The sequence below is a fragment of the Amblyomma americanum genome, chromosome 9, assembly GCF_052857255.1.
Source record: "Amblyomma americanum isolate KBUSLIRL-KWMA chromosome 9, ASM5285725v1, whole genome shotgun sequence".
NCBI classification, from domain to species: domain Eukaryota; kingdom Metazoa; phylum Arthropoda; class Arachnida; order Ixodida; family Ixodidae; genus Amblyomma; species Amblyomma americanum.
In genome coordinates this window covers 69087613-69110646 of record NC_135505.1, presented here as the reverse complement: position 1 = coordinate 69110646, position 23034 = coordinate 69087613, and the positions used below count along the sequence as shown (strand labels likewise).

The following is a 23034-nucleotide window of genomic DNA, read 5'->3' as shown; positions in this document are numbered from 1 at the left end:
TGCTCTTGAGCAACTTGGTATAATTTCTCAGACAGCTTAAATATTTCTCCCATTTAGACGCTAAGTTGGAGCTCTTAGCTTCTCTAAATAATCGTTTTTTCTTATTGCACAGACTTCTTAAAGAGTTGGTAAACGACGGTTTTCCGGCATCACCACGAATGCAAACCAGGGGTACATAAGATTCAGTTAAAGAGGTGATTTTTTCTTTATGCATGGACCAGATGTCATCAATAGACCTGAAAGAAGCAGTCTGTTCGAAGTGGAGAAGAAATTTGGCTAGTTCTTCATTGATTTCAGAAAAATTGGCTTTTTTGTAGTCGCGTATATATTTCACTGAGCGTTGTCGTGAAGTAATGCGAACTGAAAAATTGAACAACACTATGCTATGATCGCTAAGACCGGCGATGGATGACAAAGACTGGATTAAATCAGGATTAGATGCAAGAGCAAGATCTAGGATGTTAGTGCCCCGAGTTGGTATTCTGACTGCTTGAGAGAGGCGAAACGAAATAATAAGGTCCAAAAATTCTCTGGAATGACGGGAACATGCGGTTAGATTATCCCAGTCGATGTCTGGGAAATTAAAATCGCCGCTATGAGGTTGGCATTGGGAAACTGTTTATTTATGTCGAGCACAATGATACTTAAGTCGTCGATGAAGGAATGATCGGAGTCAGGTGCTTGGTAACATGCGATTATTATATTAGTGCAATGAGCAAGAGAAACGTTCACGCAAATGATTTCGCTTTTACTATTGACTGTGAGAGCAGAAGAGACCAGAATACTTTTAACAAGAACCATCACGCCGCCTCCCCTACGCCCTGGTCTGTCACGACGGAAACAAGTGAAGGATTGCTTATCTTGGAAAAGTTCGTCATTCAGTATATCAGGTGTGAGCCATGATTCAGTAAAGATGGCAATATCTGTGCTGTTGTCTTGCAATATAGCTTCCACGGCTTCTTTGGAAAATAACTTCGGATATTTGTTAGTAAAACGGAAACTGATTTATCGGTTGGGGCAGGGGCTGCACGCGTGCGATTTTGGAAACATTGGTGCATAAAGGACCTGTGTGCCTGCGGAGAGCGCTATAAATTTAATTCAACCACAGAATCTTTAACAGCATCGTACACAAACTGTTTGTTGTTCATGACAAGCTTATCAAAATGGATTATAAATGAGCCACCTCGTTGCTGACCATACGAAAAAAGTTTCTTCCTTGCCAAGCGAACGCGTGCAGAGTAGTCCTCACGGACAGAAAAGGAAGAATTTTTAAGCTTGGAGCTAGCAAAAAGGATACGCCCTTTGTCTTTAAATCTCATAAAATTCACAATAATCGGGCGGTTTTTTCCTTGTTGGAAACGGCCAAGTCTGTGAACACGCTCAATATCATGGCTATCAGTTGCGACATCGAGCTCGTCCGCGCAGAATGAAATTATCCGCGGTTAAGACTCGGACCAAGATTCATCTTGTTGATCTGTGATTCCAAAAAACAGCAAATTGGACCGTCGGAGACGGTTCTCAGCGTCATCACATTTATCTGAAAGTAGCTTAATGTAGGATGAAAGTTTAGCCATATCAGGATCGGCTGATAAACTCGGGCTACTTCACTGATTAGAGCTCGTGATTTGTTCCTCCCTTCCCTCATAGTGTGGAACTTTTTTAAATATGTCAGACAGTCACCGCGTCTTTCCTTTCCTCTAAAACAATTGTCACAATGGCTACACGCAATGGCCAGTTCGGGGAGCAGCGTCACTGCAAAACCTTTGCTATCTCTTGGGTCGGCGGATGGGCTCTTTTGAGAGGCATTTTAGAGTCTCAGCGATTTGTGGAACGGGAACTGGGGACGAAAAAATATTATCTGCGGTTTCGAAAGCAGTGGTGTATGGAGCAATTGGACGCGGCTTAGAGTCTAACAGAGTGCGTTACTGACTGGATAGACAGCGCATTCACCCTGGCGCCCTTGTGCATCGAGGTGTAAACTTTATTACATGCAAGGGAGTTTAGGACGCACAGGTCCTTGGGCCCCCACACGGCCCCACTGCACTAAAACGTTCATGTTCCGGAGACTCAAGACGCTGGCAGCCCTGCCTGTGGCGATGGCTTGCTTGGCCGGGTCCTCGGAGCGCAGTAGGGTCTCGCAAGCCTCCCAAGTGGTAATGTGCTCCAGACCCCGCGAGGGAGAATCCACCGGGCAGAGGAAAATGATATGATCGAGAGTGGCTTCGCGGTGGTGGCAGAGGGTACAGGAGGAGTTTGTGTGGACTTGGTGATAGCGCGAGCGTATATAAGGGGAAGGTAAGGTGCGTGTTTGGAGCCGCCTCCAAAGTGTCTGATGATAATGGTCGAGGGAGGGATGGGGTGGGGGTACAGCCGACGCTCGTCTTTGCAGGCCTGCGTCAGTTCACTGAAGGAATGCATGCGCTCCCGTGAGAACCCCAGATCGGAAGCCGCCGGTGCCCGGTTGAGAGAACCTCGGGCTAAAGGATTGGCAGCCTCGTTTCCGGGACTCTCGGAGTGGGCAGGCACCCATATGAGCTCCATGTGGCGGGCCGGGTGTGCGGCGAGGGAGTTCAATATGCGAAATGCAGGGACGTGAACTCCCCCGCGGGCGAAATTTCATATTGCAGTTTTAAAGTCCGATAGTATATACCAGGCCTCCGTGCGCGTGATGCCTAGGGCAATAGCGGCCTCTACAGCCTTCTCCGAAGTGGCAGTGGGGGATATGTGAAGGGTAGCAATCGGTTCTATGGAGGGGTTCGTGATGGCTACAACCGCGTCCTCGCCTGTGCAAGCGGCATCCACCCAAGCGGCATTCGGTTCCATGCCATAGTTTTTGTGGAGCGCTCGTGCGCGAGCTCTGCAGCGGGATTCGTGCCAGGTGAGGTGCATGTTTTTAGGGAGAGGTTTCATAAGTAGAGTGCGGTGAATGTGTTGGGGGACCGGGAGCTGTGTGTGATCCGTGGCTGGTATCTTGATGCCGAGGGTCTGTAGGATGTGTCTGCCGGTGGTGGTTCTCGCGACACGTATGTATTGTGTCTGTCGTTGGGCCTCGATAAGCTCACCTTTCGTGTTGTGTAGGCCTAGCTGGATGAGTTATTCGGTTGAGGTATTTAGGGGTAGGTGTAGTGCTGTCTTAAATGCTGTTCGGATCATGGCATCCAGGGTGGAGAATTCTGTGGCCTGGAGTTTCAGGTAGGGGAGCGTGAAGAGAAAGCGGGTGAGGAGGAAGGCATGAATGAGACGACATAGGTCATGCTCCTTCATGCCCCGGTGGTGCCCAGATACTCGGCGGATTACGTGGGATATAGACACCGCCGTCTGCTTGAGTTTCTGGACAATGAGAGTGTTTTTCCCGTTGTTCTGAATGTGGAGGCCCAGTACCCGGAGAGTGCGTACCTCCGGGATGTGCCGGTTTTCCAGTTTCACGGTTATGGGGCTGTGGGGCAGTTTCGGGTTGTGGGGCGGAGTATGAGGAGCTCCGACTTCTCAGGAGAGCATGAGAGTCCGATACTCCACGCATGTGTTTGGGTGAGGGTAGCTCCCGACTCCAGAGTATTCTCTGTCTCCATCACTGCCATGGGTGGTCCATAGATTGGTATCATCAGCATAGACTATGCCGGAGGTGAGGGATAGTTTGTAGTTTGCGGGCAAGGGGATGAGTGTGACATTGAAAAGGAAAGGGGAGAGGACAGATCCCTGGGGGTGCCAACCCCTCTAATAGTGTATGAATGGGATGTGTGGGGACCGAAGTGAATTTGGGCCGTGCTGTTAGTAAGGAATGCTTGAATATAGGTGTACATACATTCACTTATCCTCAAGAGGGAGAGCGCCGCCATGATCGCTTTATGGTCTAGGCGATCAAAGGCCTTGAAGAGATCCAAGGAGAGGACAGCTTTTGTGTGGCCCGGTATGAGGAGGTCAAAAATATCGTGTGTGAGCTGGAGTATGGCGTCCTGGGCCGACAGATGTGGACGGAAGCCCACCATGCTGTTCGGATAGAGGTCTTCCTCTGTCATGTGTTGGGTGAGTCGGGCGAGTGCGACATGCTCCAAAAGCTTGCCCATGCATGATGTTAGTGAGATGGAACGAAGATTTGCAGGTGTAAGGGGTTTGTGGGGCTTGGGTATGAATAAGATTTTGGCGTCACGCCAGGATTGCGGAAGGGTGCCCTCCTGCCAGCATGTGTTGAAGAACCCCGTGAGCTGGGCAATCGACTGATCGTCCAAATTGAGGAGCATGCTATATGAGGTACGGCCAACTCCTGGAGTGGAGTTAGAGCGGAGAGTCAGGAGGGCAGCTCTGACTTCTGCTTCTGTAATCTCCGTGCCGAGATTGGCATTTGGGGTGCCGGCATAGGGGGCAGGGGGTTTGAGGTACCGGGAGTTGTATGTGTCTTCTAAATATGTCGATGAGTGCGTCGGGAGAAAAGTCGGTCCTGTGTATAAGACGTGCGACGTGGTGTGTGGCTGTTTTGGATTGCGTGGGGTCACTTAAGTGGCTGAGGAGTTGCCAACTGCGTTTGGAGGACAGATTTCCAGCCATACTGTCGCAAATCTGTCCCCAGTTGGATCGGCAATGCAACTAAGAGTGCTCAGAAGTTTTTTTTGCAGTGCGGCTAGCCACTTTTTGAGGATCCGATTGAGCCTTTGCCCTTTCCAGTGGTCTAGGATGCTATGGCGGGCCTCCCATAGGTGGGCCAGGCGAGAGTCGAGGGTGGGCGTATCTGGTGTGGTGTCAAGCGTTCGAGTATGTGCGGAGACATCGTTCATGAATGATGCCACCCACTGGTCGATGTCTGTAATGGGGGCGTCAGGAAGGGCCGCGCGTGTGGCGCGGACCGCATCCCAGTTGGTGAGTTTGTGTGTTAGGTGAAGGGTCGTTCCTTGTTTGTACGGTAATGTAATAAAGAGGATGTAATGATCGCTGCCTAATGTGTGATGTGTTGTGTTCCTCGTAATACCCGCAAGGTTGCGGCTCAGTGTCAAGTCCGGGCTGGGGTCCGCGCAGACACAGTTGCACATTCTCGTGGGAGTGTTAAAGTTGTATATTGTGAGGCAGAGCTGTTGTACCAAGGACCGGAGTCGGCTTCCTCGTCCCGTGGTGGTGCGATAGCCCCAATCAGTATGCTGACTGTTGAAGTCTCCTCCGATAATCAATGGGTGCTGCCTGCAATATGATGGAGATCGCGCAGTAGCGTTTCCAATGAAGCCATCGGATGAGAAGGTGTGTGATATATATTTGCAATAAAAAGAGATGGTGTGGAGTGTGCATCTCGTATGATTTCTGTGATCACGCAGGGTGTCTCAGAGGTGATCTGATGCGTTTGGTGTGTAATCGAGCGATGTATGAGTGTGGATGCCCTGGATGTATTCATTGCGTCCGAGTGAGCGGATGTGTAGGTGGGAAGTGTTGCAGGGGCATGTGTGTCCTGAAGGAGGAGGATGTGGGGCGTGGTAATTGTTGGGAGGAGGATTTGGAGGGGTGCGCGTTTGCCCCGGAAGCGGCGGAAGTTCCATTCCATAATTGATAAGGGATTAGGTGGTTGCCCCGCGATACTGTAGTTTGGGTGGGGTGAGGGTCGGTGGGTTGGGTAGGGGGTTCTGTGGGGTAGGTGGGCGGGATTGATGGGAGAGATTGGGTAGGTGCTGCGAGAGAAGGACCTGCTGTATTGTTTGGAGGCGGGTGTCGTACCGTGCGAGGCTCATCTCAAGGGTATGCACCATGCGCGTAAATGCCGTTTCAGGTTGTTGCTCGAAGCATTGGGACAGGTGGTCGATGAGGTGCTTAACTTTTGCCTCCAGACGCGCGCTCATTTCGACGAGTTTAGCGTCCATGCGGGCCTCTAGGAATTGAAGGTCGGTTTGGGTGACGAGTGGTTGCTCTGGTGTGCGTTTTTTCTTGGGTGGGGGTGAGGTGTGGGTTTGGGAGTCCGATTGTTCCATGTTTTCAGTGGGTGTTTGAGGTAGCAGCGCGGGTTGCGTGGGAGGGACTATTGGCGGAAGCGGTAGAGGGTTAGAGGTGGGGTCTTGATGAGAAAGGTAAGACGACTCACTTCCTCTCGCAGGGCCTGTAGCTCCCGGCCACGGGGTCCACCTGTGTGGGCGGGGGGGTTGAGGGATTGCTGGTAGCTTTGACCCTGTTGCCTGCTACTCTGTCTGCACAGGAAAGTTGTGGAGGTTGTTGATCCTGGCGGCGAAGAGACGATGAGCGAGACTTGCTAGAGCGACGAACGCTGGCGCGGTCCGCGTCTCGCTCCGGTGTGCGGGAGGTGCGTGGTTGCGGTGAAGCGGGCGGTGAGCGCCGTACACTCGCTTTGCAACCTTTAGTACCCGTCATGTGGGCGCCTCCACCGAGTATGCAGGCGGGGGTGCATGTCGGGGTGTCCTCTCGGGGGTGCGGGATACCGCATCTTGAACAGCTGTGCGTACGCTGAAGGGTACACACATCCGCGCAATGCCCTGGTTTTCTACAGTTTGCACAAGCATCCAGGTGTCCTCTATATAAGGTGCAGTTGTGGAGTCCGCCTCCGTAGGAGATCGTTCGGGGCACCGGACCCGCCCGGAAGGTGATGAAGATCGAACGGGTCTGTCCCATGCGGCGTGCATCAATGATGGGGACGCCAGGGTTGCCCGGGATGAGGTCTTCAATCTGTGCTGGGGTTTCTTCCCAGTAGGCGTTAGTGATTTCTCCTCTTACTGCACCATCCGGGGGGGGGGGGGGGGGTGCGATGTAGGCGGTGACGGTGTAGGCTTGGGTTCGAATTGAGATTTGTTTCATGGCGAGCAGTCGTAGCGCGTCGGCTTGATGCGGGGTACTCATCGTGCAGGTGTTGTTTAGGGGGTGGATACGCAAGTTGGTGGTGTCCGGGTCTTGGAGGTCCTTGGCTGCAGTTATCAGGGCCAGCTGAAGCTGGCGCCGTTGGAGGTCGTTTAAGTCCCCCGTTGAAACGAAACACTATATTGTAGGCATCCTCAGCCAACCGCAGCTGGCGTTTCGACCTTTTGCGCCGCGATACGCGTCGCGCGCAGCTGGGACGCTTGGTGCACTGAATCTTCAGGTCGTGAGCCGGTGGTGGCGTTCGCCTTGTCCTCGATTTCGGGGCTCAGGATATGGTTCCAGTCCCTGGGATTGTAGTCCTTCTGGTTTATTGTCTCCCCGATCACGTGGACCTCGATACTGTCGATGTAGGGGACGTCGAAGCGGCTTAGGCTTAGCGCAAAGTGGCGCGAGGCCTAGTGCGGCAGCTTTATGAACGATGCAGTGAAGAGATTGGCAGTGCGTGGGTCGGCCGAAATCCGGACGAAATCGCCGTGATTGTACAGAGCCGATGCGAAGCGCGTTCGCACTCGCCGGCCCTCTAGCTGTCTCCCCTTGCGCCCTGGCCGTTAATGGGTGATCACGAGAGTTGGTCAGTCAATGAACACTGCGGCCCATTGCTGCACTGGCGCGTGTCTGCCACAGCTTTGTCAGCGCTAATGCATGCAGCCCACATCTCTCTCACCACGGGCACGTACTTCAAAGCACAAATGAGGCGTCCACTGACCCACGGAGCCAGTTATGCGCTCTTTCTTTCCTCAAAGTCAATATGCTGCTGCTGCTGTTGCTGTTAGGAAGAAAATGAAAGAGCACGGGCCTCTCTACTGGCTCGAGCCGAGCCACGCTCGCTGCCGCTTGGTAAAAGCAGGAGAGTTCAAGGATAGGAGAGCAAAAATAGAACGAAAAGCAACATAAAACGCAGTCACCGCAAACGCCAATGAACACAATGAATGCCGACCGGATTCGCTTTGTATATCCTAGATTAGCCAAGCGAAAAGTCCACATCCTACCTTTTTTCCTAGTGGAAATAAGCCTTGTTTCAATCAATAAATGAACAACTCAATCACTCAAAAATGAATGTGGATTAGCGCGGCACACGGGGGCCTTAACGTTTTGCCTCCATAAAAACGCGCCCGCCGCGGTCGGGATCAAACCCCGGAACACCGGATCAGTAACCGAGCGCCCTAACCACTGAGCCCCCGCGGGGGGTACAGACGCCAAGCCGTGCCTGCTTCCCTATACACCAGTCTTTTTTTCTCTCTCACTTAGGTTGTTAAGGAAGGGAAAATTAAGGGCCGATTGATACATGAGAGAACGGCTTCGGTGGTCTAGTCGCGTTTAACATTGCTTTGTATAGGCACAAGCGTATTTCCCAATATCTTCCCAGATGCCGTTCGCACCGGCTCTAGTCAATGCACGAAATTCCTCGTCATCGGTGGGAAAAATCATGCTTGGCGGCGAGGTGGTCATGTCCCTTGCGGACCTCTGTAGAGTGCCAAGCTAGGTGGTACCCTCAAGCCTGACACATAGAGCCGCATTACGAGCACTAAGTAGAGCGTTTTCTACGCCAACAAACTCAATGAACGTCGTGGCGGTAGAATTGCGATGAAGGCGAAATTCTAGAGGCTCATGTGTTGTGCGTTGTCAATACACCTCGAAGAACCCCAAGTGGTAGAAATTTCTGGAACTCTTCACTACGGCGCCCCTCATAGCCTCAGTTGCTTTGGGAAGAAAAACTCGCGAAAAAAAGAAAACACAACGAACGTAGATGGCCTATACCTGCAGTGATGCGTTTTTACTATCACGTTGTGAATACCAACGCCTTCAGCGCACATCTGTCACGGTTGACACATAGCTTAAAGCACAACTGAGGTGCCCAGTGTCCCAGCGACCAAGTTATGCGCTTTTGCTTTGCTTTCGAACCTCGAAAAAAAATGGCAATTGGTTTTTGAGGAAAGGAAATGTCACATTAACGGCCTCAGATATAGCGCTGGACACTCGGACCCCGGCGTAAGAGAAGAGATAGAGGAGGCAGTGAAAGAAGAAAGGGATACCACAGTGGAGGTTTCCGGAATAAGTTCAACTCCCTTGGAACCTTTAACGTGCACTGACATCGCACAGCATACAGATGCCTTTGCGTTTCGCGCCTCCATCGAAACGCGGGTCGCTCTATATTGGTTAGGGCATAGCTAATGCTCGGCGACGTAACGTGGTTCACGGTTAAAGATCACATGAAACACACGGGCGCCTTGGCGTTTTTCCTCCATAAAAACAGAGCAGCAGCGGTCATTTTTATGGAGAAAAAGCATTAATTCGCCCTTGTGCTGTGCAATGTCAGTGCACGTTAAATAACCCCAGGAGCTCGTAATTATACCGGAGCCCTCCACTAAGGCACCTCTTTCTTCATTTCTTCTTTCTTTCCCTCATTTATCCCTTCCCTTACGGCGCGGTTCCGGTGTCCGCCGATATATGAGACAGATACTGCACCATTTCCTTTCCCCAGAAACCTAATTATTAATACATCAAACACACGCCGGACAAGCTACGGAAGGTAGTAGAGGTTTCGCTGCTGCTGCTGCGGTTGCTGACAAGAAGAAAGGAAAGTGTGCGGGCCTGCCTATTGGGTCATGCTGAACCACGCTCGCTGCCGCGTCGCTTTAAAATTCTGAGGTCAGCTTTAAAAACGATGTTGAGGTCCGCCCAGTTCTCTTCTGCAGCGTCGGCAGCGACTCATTACGATTGTTCTACATGAGCCTCATAGTAGTAATAAAGATTTCATGCGCCTCAACTTGTTCTGCTATAAAGACAGAAACTTTCTTCATAGTTTCGTTGTTGTTTCCTGAAATTTTCTTTGTCTTCTCAAGAAAATGGACCCCTTTTTTGCTGTTTCTGAAAATACAGCGTCGAATGCTTAATGAACTGCGTTTGGCTTCTTTTTCTACAATGTGTCTGCAAGTCTTGTTTGCCAGTAGCTGCACGTAATAAACGATGCTGATAGGAGCACGTTTAAGTCTTGGAAACGACAGCAGAGTGGCTTTGCTAAGAGGGACACGCGCTGTCCTTGTGCTCCTTTAGTTATTCGCTATTGCTCCCACCGAGACGCCAAAACCACCGCCTACGGGGAGGGAATTGGAGTCAGAGCCAAGGCAGATTACCTCGTTGACCGGAGGGCAGCGTCCCATGTAGACGTTGGTTGATTGTTGCACCTGGCTCACTCTCATTTTCCACAGTGGGCTTTCTACCCCTGGTTGCGCTATGTTCTTTTGGTGATCGACGGCAGATATCGCCAGTGGGCTGTCTTGTTATTCTCCGCGGCACGACTTCCCATGCAGGACGGCTTCCGGAGTTGAAGGACGCCCCGTATGTGGACGGCAAGTAAATGGACGATTCAGGATAGATAGAAAGAGTGAGAGAGGTGGAAAAGAAGAATGACCAAAAGAAATGGCTGGTCAGAACAAGGCGCAGTTCCTCTTACATTGGGAGAATCTGCATGAATCACTGGCATAATTGCGGCCCAACATTGCGCAGCTTTCATACCCATTACTGCTGTTCATAATAATCATAATTGTTTTATGGGGAAGGAACTGGCGCAGTATCTGTCTCATATATCATCGGACACCTGAATCGCGCCGTAAGGAAAGGGATAGAGGAGGCAATGAAAGAAGAAAGGAAGGAAGGGGTGCCGTAGTGGAGGGCTCCGGAATAATTTCGACCACCTAGGGATCTTTAAATTGCACTGCCATCGCACAGCACATGGGCGCCTTAGCGTTTTGCCTCCATAAAAACGCAGCCGCCGTGGTCGGGTTCGAACCCGGGAACTCCGGTTCAGTAGCCGAGCGCCCTGACCACTGAGCCACTGAGGCGGGTTACTGCTGTTCAAATATTCATTTTACTTCTTTAGACGAGACTGAAGTTTCCAGTCTAAAGCAAGAATGATTTCTAGATGTTTGCCTCATGAGAGCCTTAAAGGTTATTAAAGATCTTGCTCAGGAGTGTTCATGAGGGAAGCACCTTTCTCAATAAAAAGAAATAGGTAAGACACTTGAGGGCATTGAATGAAAGGCATTCTTCAGCTCTCCCAGCAGGTTACGTACACATTCTTGGAGGTTTCATTCCTGCGTACAATTTACTTTAATGAGCAAAACTTTGAATCTGTCCCTGGCAAGGAGGCTGCACACGCGCTCTCTCCAGATCTCCACAACCGAGTGGCCGTAGAACAGGCCGGATGCGACGATATGAAAGATAGCTACATTACATACCACGAACTTACGTAACACTATAAATTAACGGAAAGGTGCGTTGCAACGACCACAAAAAGGTAAGGTCTAGAATTAGCTTAGACTTGAAGAAGGAACGGAAGAAGCGAGTAAAGAGGAAGTCCATTAAATGAGCAAGCGGTAAGACGGAAAACAGAGGAATTCAGGATATCGCTGCAGAACAGATATTCAGCTTCAACCGAGAAGGACGACCTTAATCTTGATACAATGAATCATGTTCTGACAGCTATCATTACGGAGTGCGCAGTAGATGTGGGTGGTACGACGGTTCGACAAAATACCGGCAAGCTATCTCAGGAGACGAAAGATATCATTAAGAAACGTCAGACCATGAGGGCATCTAACCCTACAGACAGAACTGAACTAGCGCTAACGAAGTTAGTAAATAAGCGCAATGTAGCTGTCATATGGAAGTTTAATATGAAGTGATTCGAGCGTGCTCTAAATAACGGCAGTAGCTTAAAAGCGGTGAAGTGGCAACTAGGCTTAGGTAAAAACCAGATGTATGCGTAAAGAGACAACGAGGGCGATGTCATTAGCAATATGGATAAGACAGTTAAAGTAGGCGAAGAGTTCTACACAAATCTATACAGTAGCCAATGCAATCAGAACGCTATTGATGGAGACAGTAGCGCACAGCAATGCGTCATCCCGCAAGTAACGAAAGAGGAAATAAAACCTTGGGAATAATGCAAAGGAGAAAAGCAGGTGCTCAGGATCAGGTAAAAGCACATCGGTTGAAAGACAGAGGGAAGATTCTGCTAGAAATAGTAGCCACCTTATATATGCAATGCCTTAAGACCTCGACCATACCTGAAGCTTGGAATAACGCAAATACAATCTTAATTCTTATGAAAGGAGACGTCAAAGACTTGAAAAATGACAGGCTGATCAGCTTACTGTCCGTTGCCTGCAAGGTATATACTAAGGTAATCGCTAATGGCCCCAGGGCAACCTTGGACTTTAATCAACCAAATGATCAGGCAGGCTTTCGTAAATAATATTCCACAACGGATCATATTCACACTAATCAGATGATAGAGACATGCGCAGAATATAGCCAACCATTATACATAAGCTTCATTGATTATCAGAAAGCATTTGACTCAGTGGAAACCTCAGCTGTCATACAGGCTTTTCGTAATCAGGGTGTAGATGAGCCTTATGTCAAAATACTGGAAGATATATGTAGGAACTGTACAGCTACTTTAGTCCGCCATGACGTCAGCAATAAAATTATAATAAGGAAAGGTTTGAGGCAAGGGGACACGACCTGGCCAGTGCTATTCACCGCCTGTGTACAGGAGGTTTTCCGAGGCCTGAATATGGAAGAGTTGGGCATAAGAGGTAATGAATAATACCTGATGATAATTCGCTGATGACATTGCCGTACGGAGACACTCACTAGATGAACTGGAAATCAGGATCAATGAGTTAGAGGGACAGAACAATAAAGTGGGTCTAAAAATTAACACGCAGAAAACCAAAATAATGTTCACAGTCTAGCAAAGAAATAGCAGTTTCCAATTGGCAATGAGGTGCTGGAAGTGGTGAAGGAATTTCTCTACTTAAGGGCAGGTAGTGACAGCTGATCCAGATCATGCGAGGGAAATGACTAGAAGGATAATAATTGGGTAGATCGCATGTTCCAGGTTCTTTCAGATCACGAAAAGCAGGTTACCAATATCCCTAAAGAGAAACGTTTACAACAGCTGCATCCTTCCGGTACTCACCTATGGGGCACAAACGTTTGAACTACGAAAAGGGTTCAGCTTAAGTTAAGGAAAACACAGCGAGCCATGAAAAGGAAAATGATCGGTGTAACGTTAAGAGACCGGAAGCGGGCAGAGTGTGTGAGGGAACGAAATCTTCTTAATAACATCCTAGTCGAGGAGGAGGAGGAAAAACATTTATTCAGAGCACAAAACCTGGGTGGGTTCAGTACGAGAACCCATTGGTCGCCATCATAATCCGGCCCCTCTCCACCAGAAATTTCTGGTCGAGTGGGCTGTGGCTATGAAGGGTTGGCTCCCAGCGTTCATGAGTCGGATCGGGATTACTGTCCAAGTCTGGGTTTGCTTGACACTCCCAAACCGCGTGAAAGAGTGTGCCAACCGCTCCACAGAAGGGGCAGGACGAATTGTAGGTTTCTGGGTACCATTTACTCATTAGGTAAGGATTGGGCAGAGTATTAGTTTGTAGTGACCTGATTATGTGCTCTTCATATTTACTTAGGGTTTTGTGAGCAAGAGGATATTCCCTTCTTGTGATCTTATAGTACTCCGTAATTTCTGCGTAGCTTAGTAAGGGTGAGGGGTTGTCAACTATGTCAGAGAGGGGCTGCGTGCCAGATGCTCGGAGGAGGAGAGCTCGAGCAGCTGTGTTGGCCGCCTCATTGCCCGTCGTTGAGAGGTGCCCTGGCGTCCAGAAGATCTGGATGTTATTAGGATTAGACCTTTCCAAAATTTCCTAACACGGAGCGCCAACGCGGCCTCTGAGGTAATTGCGTACCGCTGCTTGTGAGTCGGACATAACCGTTGCCTCGCTGTTCTTTTAATATCGCTAGTGCGATAGCTGCTTCTTCAGCCGATGTGGTATCCACCGCTTGGATAAGGCTGCTTGCAATGATATCTCCCCGGGGTGAAACTGCTGCAATTGCCGCGACTCCGTTAGCGGGTCCAGCCGCATCGACGTAGATCGTGTCCTTGCTTCCATCCCAGCGCTTAGAGAGGTGTCTAGCTCTGGCTAGTCTCCGTCCTCTGTTATATTCCTCATCCATGCGTTTTGGTATGGGGTGAGTCGTAATGTGTGATCTCATCTGCATGGGCATGTCGATCTTGTCAGCGACTTCCCGGGGTGGACTGATTCTCAGCTTCTGTAATATTTTCCTGCCAGGCTTAGATGTTGAGAGCCTGACAATTTGATTTACACGGTGGGCCTCTATTAGTTCGTCGATGGTGTTATGGATCCCCAGCTGTAGTAAGCGCTTAGTGGATGTGCATAAAGGGAGTCCCAGCGCCGTCTTAACTGCTTTTCGAATAATAACATCTAGTTGGTCTTTTTCCTTTTTGCTAAGCCGTAAGTACGGGGTGGCGTATGTTAGTTTAGAGAGAATGAAAGCCTGAACTAATCTTAGGGCCTCCTTCTCTCTTAGCCCATTTCTTTTCTTGATTACCCGGCGTAGCATTCTAGAGACTTGTTCGGAATAGGCTTGGAGCTGTCTGATTGTAGTGGTGTTAGTGTTGCCGCTGGGTATGATGGCTCCCAGGATCTTGATTTCTTTCTTGATCGGAATGCTCATACCCTGGACCGTAATGGCGACAGAGGGAGTGGACGGCAAAAGCCCCGTATTCTGCCTCTTGCCACGGTCGATCAGGAGTAACTCTGATTTCTCGGGAGAGCACGTTAACCCATACCTCGCCGCATGCAGGCACATGACATTCGCTGCTTCCTGAAGCCGGCCTTGAATTTCCCCTTCATTACCGCTGCAACACCAGATCGTAATGTCGTCGGCGTATATAGCGTGCTCAATGCCTTGGATGCGGTCTAGCTTCTCTGGTAGCCCACGCATGGCCAGGTTGAAGAGAAGCGGAGACAAGACCGCTCCCTGCGGAGTGCCCTTGGAACCTAGATTGAACAGAGAGGAGGTCCGATCACCAATACTTATTGACGCTTTTCTATTGGAGAGAAAGTCCCTCACGTAATTATATGTGCGGTCACCACAGTTGACGCTGTTAAGCTCATCCAGTATTCCCTGGTGGTTGACATTGTCAAATGCCCCTTTTAAATCGAGCGCAAGGATGGCCTTGACCTGACATCTACCGGGGTTGTCCAGAATATCCTCTCTGATACGGAGGAGAATATCCTGTGTAGACAGCTTTTCTCTAAACACGTACAGCGTGTCAGGGAGGATATCAGTCTTCCTCAGGAGTCGCTTCAGTCGGGCGTCCACGACCCTCTCGAACAGTTTACCCAGACACGACGTCAGGGAGATCGGTCGTAAATGATCAATATCGCATGGCTTATTGGGCTTGGGAATAAATCGCACTAAAGCCAATTTCCAGGAGTCGGGGATCTGGCCCTTGTGCCAGCACTGCGTGTTGAAGTATTTCACTAATTTTCTTAAAGAGATGTCATCCATATTAAAGAGCATCTTGGTGTTTATCTGGTCCGGTTCAGGAGCGGTGTTCTTGCGCATGACGTCAAGCTCCGCCCTCAGTTCCTCAACCGTTACGTCTTGGTCCATCTCTTCATTGGGTGCACCGGTGTACGCAGGGAGAGGGTACGAGGATCCCAGATCGAGGAATTTCCGTGCAAGTTCTGCAATGAGGGCTTCGTTGTCCCCTTTATAGCTGTGCAAGGCGTTACAGAGCGTGTCTGTTTGCTGTTTCCGGTTTGAGTTCGGCTCGATAAGGGATCTGAGGAGTCCCCATGCTTTAGCCGTGCCCATTTTACCGTTGATCTCATCACACAGCTTGAGCCAGTTTTAGTTAGCGAGGTTATGTGCGTAGTCATCCGCTTCTTTGGTGAGTTCTGCAATCTTGGTCTTCAGCTTGCGATTTAACTTTTGCGTTTTCCACCTCCTTGTCAGAGATCTCCTGGCTTCTCACAGGTGTAACAGGTGCGGGTCAACTGCCGGAGTTTCCTCCGTGGTGTTCACTGTCGCAGAATGCCTGGCGACGGTTTTCATCTGCAGCGCTGTCCATGCCTCAATATCTGTGATATCTTCGTCCGGGAGACGTGCGAGTTCCTCTCTCCACTTGTCCCAGTTCACAATCTTAGCCTTGCCAAATGGTATCCGACATTTAACTCCCTGAACAGTGCAGGATATGATGAAGTGATCACTGCCCAGGGACTCGCCAGTGTTAGACCAGGTGGACTGCAGGCAGTTTTTCACAAGCGTGAGATCGGGACAGGTGTCTCTGCTGACGCTATTACCCGCTCTGGTGGGATGCAGGGGATCCGTTAAGATTGTGAGGCCTTCTGTGTTAGCGATCTCAAGGATCCTCCTGCCTTTCGGGCTGTTAAAGTGATATCCCCATGCTTGTTGGGGCGCATTGAAATCACCGGCTATGACGAGGGGGTCCTTACCTGCCCTCTTGATAAAATTATTAAATAGCGTGGCTATCTGACGACTTGAGTACCTGGGGCGACTGTACACGTTCAGTATGTGCAAGCTGCGTTTTCCCCTGTGTTTGGGAAGAATTTCAATGTAAGCATGTTCGATATTTTCGGTTAGCGGTTCTTGCAGCGTTGCGGTAAACTCCTTGTGAACAAGTATTCCTAGGCTATGCTCGTCTTGGAAAGTTTTGTACCCCTTCATGCTGATGACCGTATTTGCTTCTTGAAGTACTATTACAGCAGGTGGCGCCTCTGACGTGTCGATAAAAAATTGAAGGCTTGCTTTTTTCTTTTTAAAGCCCCGACAATTCCATTGCCAAATAATTGTTTCCTGTCCCCTATGTGCCATGGTCCTTATTCGTCCTCTTCTGGAAGGGGGTGCCTGTCGGCATGTTTGGATTTCCTATTTCTGAAGTTGCACTCGTTGAGTTTCGATTTGAATTCGTCTCGGACTGTGGCAATGGCAGAGTTTATGTATTTCCTAGTGTTGGCGGACTCGTTTGCGAGCTCGTTTTTGACCATCTGAATAACTTGTAGGAACTTTTTATTCTGCTCCTCTCTGTCAGCCCTCAGCTCTGCAATGACGCGCTCATAAACTGACTGTGAGTTTGGCAGGGCTTCGGATGTTTTGTCGTGAGTTGTTTGTGACTGCAGCCTGACCAATTTAAGTTCAGCTCGCAACGCCTCGTTCTGTTTTTTGAGCTGAATAATTTCTGCTTTTAGGTCGTTAAACTCCTTAGATATCGCGTTTTCGGGGAGGGATGGAGGCAACCCAGCATAGCCCACCTTTACGATGTGTCTTGAGTCTTCTTGCTTCTCAGAAGACGGTCCGCGTTCTCGGGTGCGTGGCGTCTCCTGTGCCGGTGGATCCGCCTTAGGTGCAAAGGAGACCGACCTGGTGGTCCCCTGCTCTTTATGATGTCTTGACTCTTCCGTTCCGGATCGGCCTGACGAGTTGCGACGTTGACTAGACTTAGATCTTGACCTGGACCTGGACGTAGAATTGGAGGCCGCTCTTCTGGATTCCTTCTTGTCGAACTGCTCTTTTCGGCTGGTGCGTACAGCTGCCGCGTAGCTCTTGCTGGTGCCACTGGTTGTCGGTTTCTCTTCCTGATCATCGAAATGTTGATGTTTCCTAGGCTTATTGATGGGATCCAGAAACTTTGCTCTGCATTCCCTTGAGTAGGTGTGGTGATTCCCCTGGCATGCCGCACAAGTTGGGGTGCAATCGTGAGCTTCCCCGGGATTCAGCTTGCCGCACGAGTCACATTTCGATTCAGCTGGGCTGGGGCAGACGTCCGGTCTATGTCCTTCCCTGCCGCATAGTACGCAAAACGGTCTAGTTTTCCTATAAAGAAAACATTTTCGCTCGATCCACCCGTACGTAACAAAGAAAGGGACTTTGTATCCACTGAACAGTATCACCGCTGAGTTGGATCTGCCGAGCCTTCGGACGCCTAATATTTCGTGGGTTTCTGAGGAAAAGTCTTTCTCTAGGTCTCTGTCTGATGCGTTGGGGTCAATCCCGTGCACCACCCCCTTGCATGAGTCTTGCGGTGTTCTCACGTAGGCATTGAGGTGGTACTTTTTCCCGTCTAGGTTGATGTGATCGATCTTCGCAAGTACTGTGGCGTCTTCGACATGGGAAGTTGCCGCGATGATGATGTTTTGCTCTTCGATAACTCTGATGTAAGGTTTGGCGCGTAGCGTCTTGCCACGTAACGCGTTTTCGAATGCGACGTTAAGTGGGTGTACACTCCCACCCCACATTTTTAGGTCCAAACGGTCTTTCGGCTTGATAATCACTTTAAATTCATACTTGTCGAGGTCAGGTAGTCTCGGGGGCCTTTTGCGGCTCGTGGGATCCGCTCCTGGTGACTTCGGGTCGTCATCGTATGTCTTCGGTGCCCAGTGCCCTTGTGCACGCTTTCCTGCCCTGAGGTATATCGTCTTCCATCCAGGTTCTGGCTGTGAATTATCAAAGTTCCCCTCGCCTTGTTTGCTGCTGCTCGGAACACTTCCGAATCCTCCAGACTCGGGGTCGTAGCCATGGGTGTGGTCCACATCCATCGTCGAAGCCGTAGCGGAGTAGCTGCTCGCTGGTCAGGCCGAACGCGGCAACGGACGCCGGGCCCGGTGCCGAAGTGCTTGCGAGGCTTAACGATTCCACGTTTTCGCTTGGGCTTTAAAGTCCCGCATAATGCCAAGAAAGTCACTTCTTGGGATCAAAGCGTATCCACGAGTAGTCCTCGACGTTATACGTCTGATCCGTACAAAAATGTGGAACTGCGAATGGATCTTGCGCGCACAGGACGAGAAATCCACGGAGCGCAGACAAGCTGCGTCCGCTCAATCCTATCTCCAGCGTTCTCCCATCCTAGTCGAAATCAACAGGAAAAAATGGGCTTGGACAGGGCATTTAGAGGGAAGGCAAGATAACCGCTGGCCGTTAACGGTAACGGAGTGGACTCCAAGATAAGGCAAGCGTAGAAGGGGGCGGTAGAAGGTTAGGTGGGCGGATGAGATTAGGAGGTTTGCAGGCTTAGGGTGGGCGCAGCTGGAAAAAAGACACGGTTAATTGGAGAAGCAAGGGAGAGGCCTTTGTCCTGCAGTGGTTTTAGTCAGGCTGATGATGATAATGGCGATAAATTACAAGGATATTTTCACCCCCTGATCGGTCTCTCTCCAATATTGAGGAGCGCATTTGGAGGCGGTTACCAGCCGGAAATTACATCTGCTCAGTTTGGGTCTACCTGGCACAGACTGGGAATGAAAAAGATTCAGCTATAAAAATTGTGGTGAAAGGGGCACTTCTCCTCACATGATTTCGGAATGCGTCAATTTCCCGGGCGCCGGCTTAAACATCAAAAGTACACAAGCTTCGGAAATTTCGCTGCGGAGCGAAAACCCCGCCATCCAGCAGCAAGCCACCCGCCTGGCGGCTGAGGCCGTGTAGGTGAAATGCATCTTCATTTGTCCTTAGTCTACGGAGCACCCCCACCCGCTTCCCAGGCCTCTATGCTGGGGCTGGGGAGTTGGGGGCTCCTCCTCAGTGGCTAATAAAGTTTTCATTCATTCACTCATTCATTCATTCGGTTTTCATGGACGCTATATAAGCGCTAGGAAATCACACTAAAGAATGAGCGACCCGCGCGGCTGGCAGTGCTCGTGATTCCGGAAAGGACGAACTGTTCTCAGCACACTCTGGAGAGAACGTTCGGGACGTTGGCCAGGGCCGGACGCTGCTGCCCCCACTCCACAGCTATCTACTCTCCGGCAGCCCTCGAAAAAAGTGACCGCGGTCGCCTTCCGGGGCGATCTTCACTTCGTTTTGACAGTCGCGCCGCACCTTGTCCCGCAACTGCTTGCCAGGATGGCGCGCTGGCAGGACGGAGTCGTCGACCCGCTGCTGCCGGCGTTGCGGCCTCAAGGCGTCGGCGGGTGGTTCGCTCAGATCGAGGCTACGTTGTACGTTAACGGCATCACCATCCAGCCGTTCAAACACGCAGTAATCTGCGATATCCTCCCGCCCAACCCGCTGCGCCGACTCGCATGCCCTGCCTTGGGCTGCCGTATATACAAGCTGCGCGCTGCCATTCAGGCGGACCTACGCGTTTCGTACTGCCCGCTGCCGCTCTACGACGCTGCAGAACCGCTTTCGCTGCCGCTAGCAGCTGGCCCAGCACCAGTTTCGCTCTCAGCAAGGCGGAAATTTGTGGGAGTTGGTAAGTGCTCATTTTTGCTCACAGCGCAACAAGAACGGGACACGAGATGAAAGACTGAGGCCAACAAGCGTCGACTATCAGCTGTTCTTTATTTATGAAAAAAAGGCGTATATATACTGATACTGAACTACTCATCAAGACAACAAAACACATCTAGAAAGCACGTGGGTGGTCAGATAACTCAATTCCCTCTCGGATGATGCAATGGAAGTGCTGCTGATAAACATTGTACCGTTGGGGTGAATATAGAAGCGCTCCAATACCTCGTGTGTTAGATTATCGCTCTGTCGCAACAGGATGCGCGTGTTCTTCGAATCAGAAACGCATTTGCACTCTTTCATCAAAAAGTCGACTGGGGCAAGGAGGTCACCATTTGCTCTCCTTTCTGCGTAACCCTTCTTATGATTGCATTGGCATTTCCTGCAGTAGAAGCCTGCGTGCGAAAGGTAATCATTTTTCCTTGTGTTCTCATGCTCCATTAGACGCTTTATGACACACCTGCCAGTATGGTCAGTGTACATGGCACCGCATGAGAAGGGGACCTGATATACCGCCCCCACCTCGCAGGGTATGGACGGCGACACATGAGGCAACTGACAGGCATTCCTCTTGCCGTCGTGTCTGTGACTGAACTGTTCGCACATTGTGTGTTTGCACCTTCTAGGCGCAGAAAAGACATCAATGTCGTATCTGCCTGGAACATTTTTCAGCCCATGTAACGAGCAGTGAGCATACGGGACAACAGCCGGCTTTTTCTTCTTTTTGCATTCTTTTAACTGAGCCCCATTCTTAAGCTGTTTAAGAAGTCTCTCCGCTGGCCTGGAAATGACTTCATCAGGGTACCAGTTCACACGTAACCTGCTTGCTTGCGTCAAAATGCTCCGCCCCGTACTTTCATGGCAAGATTTCCTGAGAGCTGATTGCAAGCAAGAAATGGCAATGCCCACCTCGCAAGGTATTGACGGCACCTGTTAGGCGCGTCATGTGTCGCCGTCTATCTATACCTTGCGAGGTGGGGGTGATATAAAAGGTCCCCTTCTCATGCGGTGCCATGTACATTGGCCAGATTGGCAGGTGTGTCAACAAACGTCTAATTGAGCATGAGAAGACAAGAAACAATGATCCCTTTTTCCACACTGGCTCCCACTGCAGGGTTAATGAGGATCCGGCTCAGGCTAGACCTGCTGCTCACCCTCGGCCCTCCGCCGCCCAGGAGAGCTCTGCTGTGCGACTCCCGCGCTGCCCTCAGCCGCCTGCATACTAACGGCCGCGGTACCCCACTAGTGCGGAAAATTCGCTCGCGCATCGAGCGCCTCAGCAGAGAGGATGTGCCGTGCGTGCACAGTGGGTGCCCGGTCACTGCGGCATCGCCGGCAACGAAGAAGCTGACGACCTCGCGACCGCTGCATACCAACTACCTGCCAGCGATCTGCCCCTGGCGCTGGAGGACGTGCGTGCGGCCATCCACGACCATCTCCGAAAGCAGCACCCCGACCCACGCATCGCAGAAGGTGAGCGCATCGAGAGTATCAACGGCTGTCGCGCACTTAAACGGTGACAACGTGCAATGATCCTCCGCGTGCGCATTCTCTGCGTTTTTCCCGGGGAACGACGGGTGCGTCACGGAATCGCAACGAGTGATGTGTGTGACGGATGCGGTGCATTGGATACACTAGAGCACCTGCTCCTTCACTGTGCCGCGTTCGCAGATGCTCGCCGCGATATGCTTGCGGCCTCTAGGGCGCAGGGCATACTACCAGACTACATCAAGACGCTATTGTGGCCGCAGGGCTGTGCGCGCACTCGTGAGCGAACTTTGAAGAGCCTCTGTGCATTCCTCGAACACACGGGCTTGACGTCCCATCTGTTCTTCGTCAGGTAGTTACACGCAGTGACTGAACGCTCCGCGAGTTCTACCTTGAACGATTAATAACTGGACGCCCACTCTAGTTGTAGCCAACAGAGTCCTGTGCGTTTGTGTTTTAATTCCTCTAAAACGAACTAATCACGCACACAACCTGGCCACATTTCTTATTGTTTAAATAGTTTGTACATATTACTTCTCCCCCGATCCTCTCTTCCTGTCTCCTCACCTCTTTCACTTCATTTCTCCATTCAGCCCGCTGTCCTTTATTTCCGCTGCCCCAGCTCAGGTGCTTCAGTATAGATGGCAGATGCGGGGGCTAGCAAAAACCTTTTCGTTCCTTTTTACTATTATTTTAAAAAAACCACTACCAACACTACCACCCACTGCAGGATATGCCAATGCAAGCATGAGAAGGATTATGCAGAAAGGCGAGCAAAAGGTACCCGCTTGTCTAGTGGACTTCTCAAAGAAAGGAGTGCAAATGCGTTCCTAATTACAAGAACACGCGCATCCTGTTCCGACACAGCGAGAAGCTAACACGCGAGGTAATGGAAGCCTTCTATATTCAACACAACAGTACAGTGTGTATCAGCAGCCCATCCATTGCATTATCCGATAGGAAATTGAGTTATCTGACCTCCCACTTGCCTTCCAGATAACTTTTGTTGTCTTGATAAATAGTTCAATGTCTGCATATATACGCCTTTCGTTCTTCAATAAAAAAACCAGTTGATAGTAACCGCTTGTTTGTGTCTTTCATCTCGTGTCCCGTTCTTCTTGCGCTGTGAGCAAAAATCAGCACTTACCAACTCGCCCAAATTTCCGCCTTGCTGTAGGTTATTTCTAGTGCACTGGGCTCTAACTTGTGTAAAAGTTTCGATCAATCTAACCTCTCCGTCTTAGTGTCCCTCATTGCTCTTTGCGTGTGTAGTGTCAGGGTTCCTTCTTGGCACATCAGACATGGCCCTTGCCCTCAAGATGTGCAAGCTGCGGGCGGGCTCATTGGGCCTTCAAGCAGTCACACAAGAAGGTTGTACAAGATATATAAGTCCGAGGTGTGGCGGCAAGCGCAAATCTTCAATCTTGCAGGCATGTTGCCTGCAAGCGGGAACGGGATTTTTGGTAGTGCTGTGCAACGTCAGAAAGCGCCACTGAATTCATATCGAACGCCGTTTGGCCAACACTGCCTAAAAGTAAACAGGCTAACGTAGAACAAGGAAGGTTCATC

The 23034-nt window shown here is 50.4% G+C and overlaps 1 pseudogene; it reads right to left on the bottom strand.

The window, feature by feature from the left end:
* Positions 1–23034, bottom strand: part of LOC144103407 (uncharacterized) — a 171790-nt pseudogene that overhangs the window by 146496 nt on the left and 2260 nt on the right.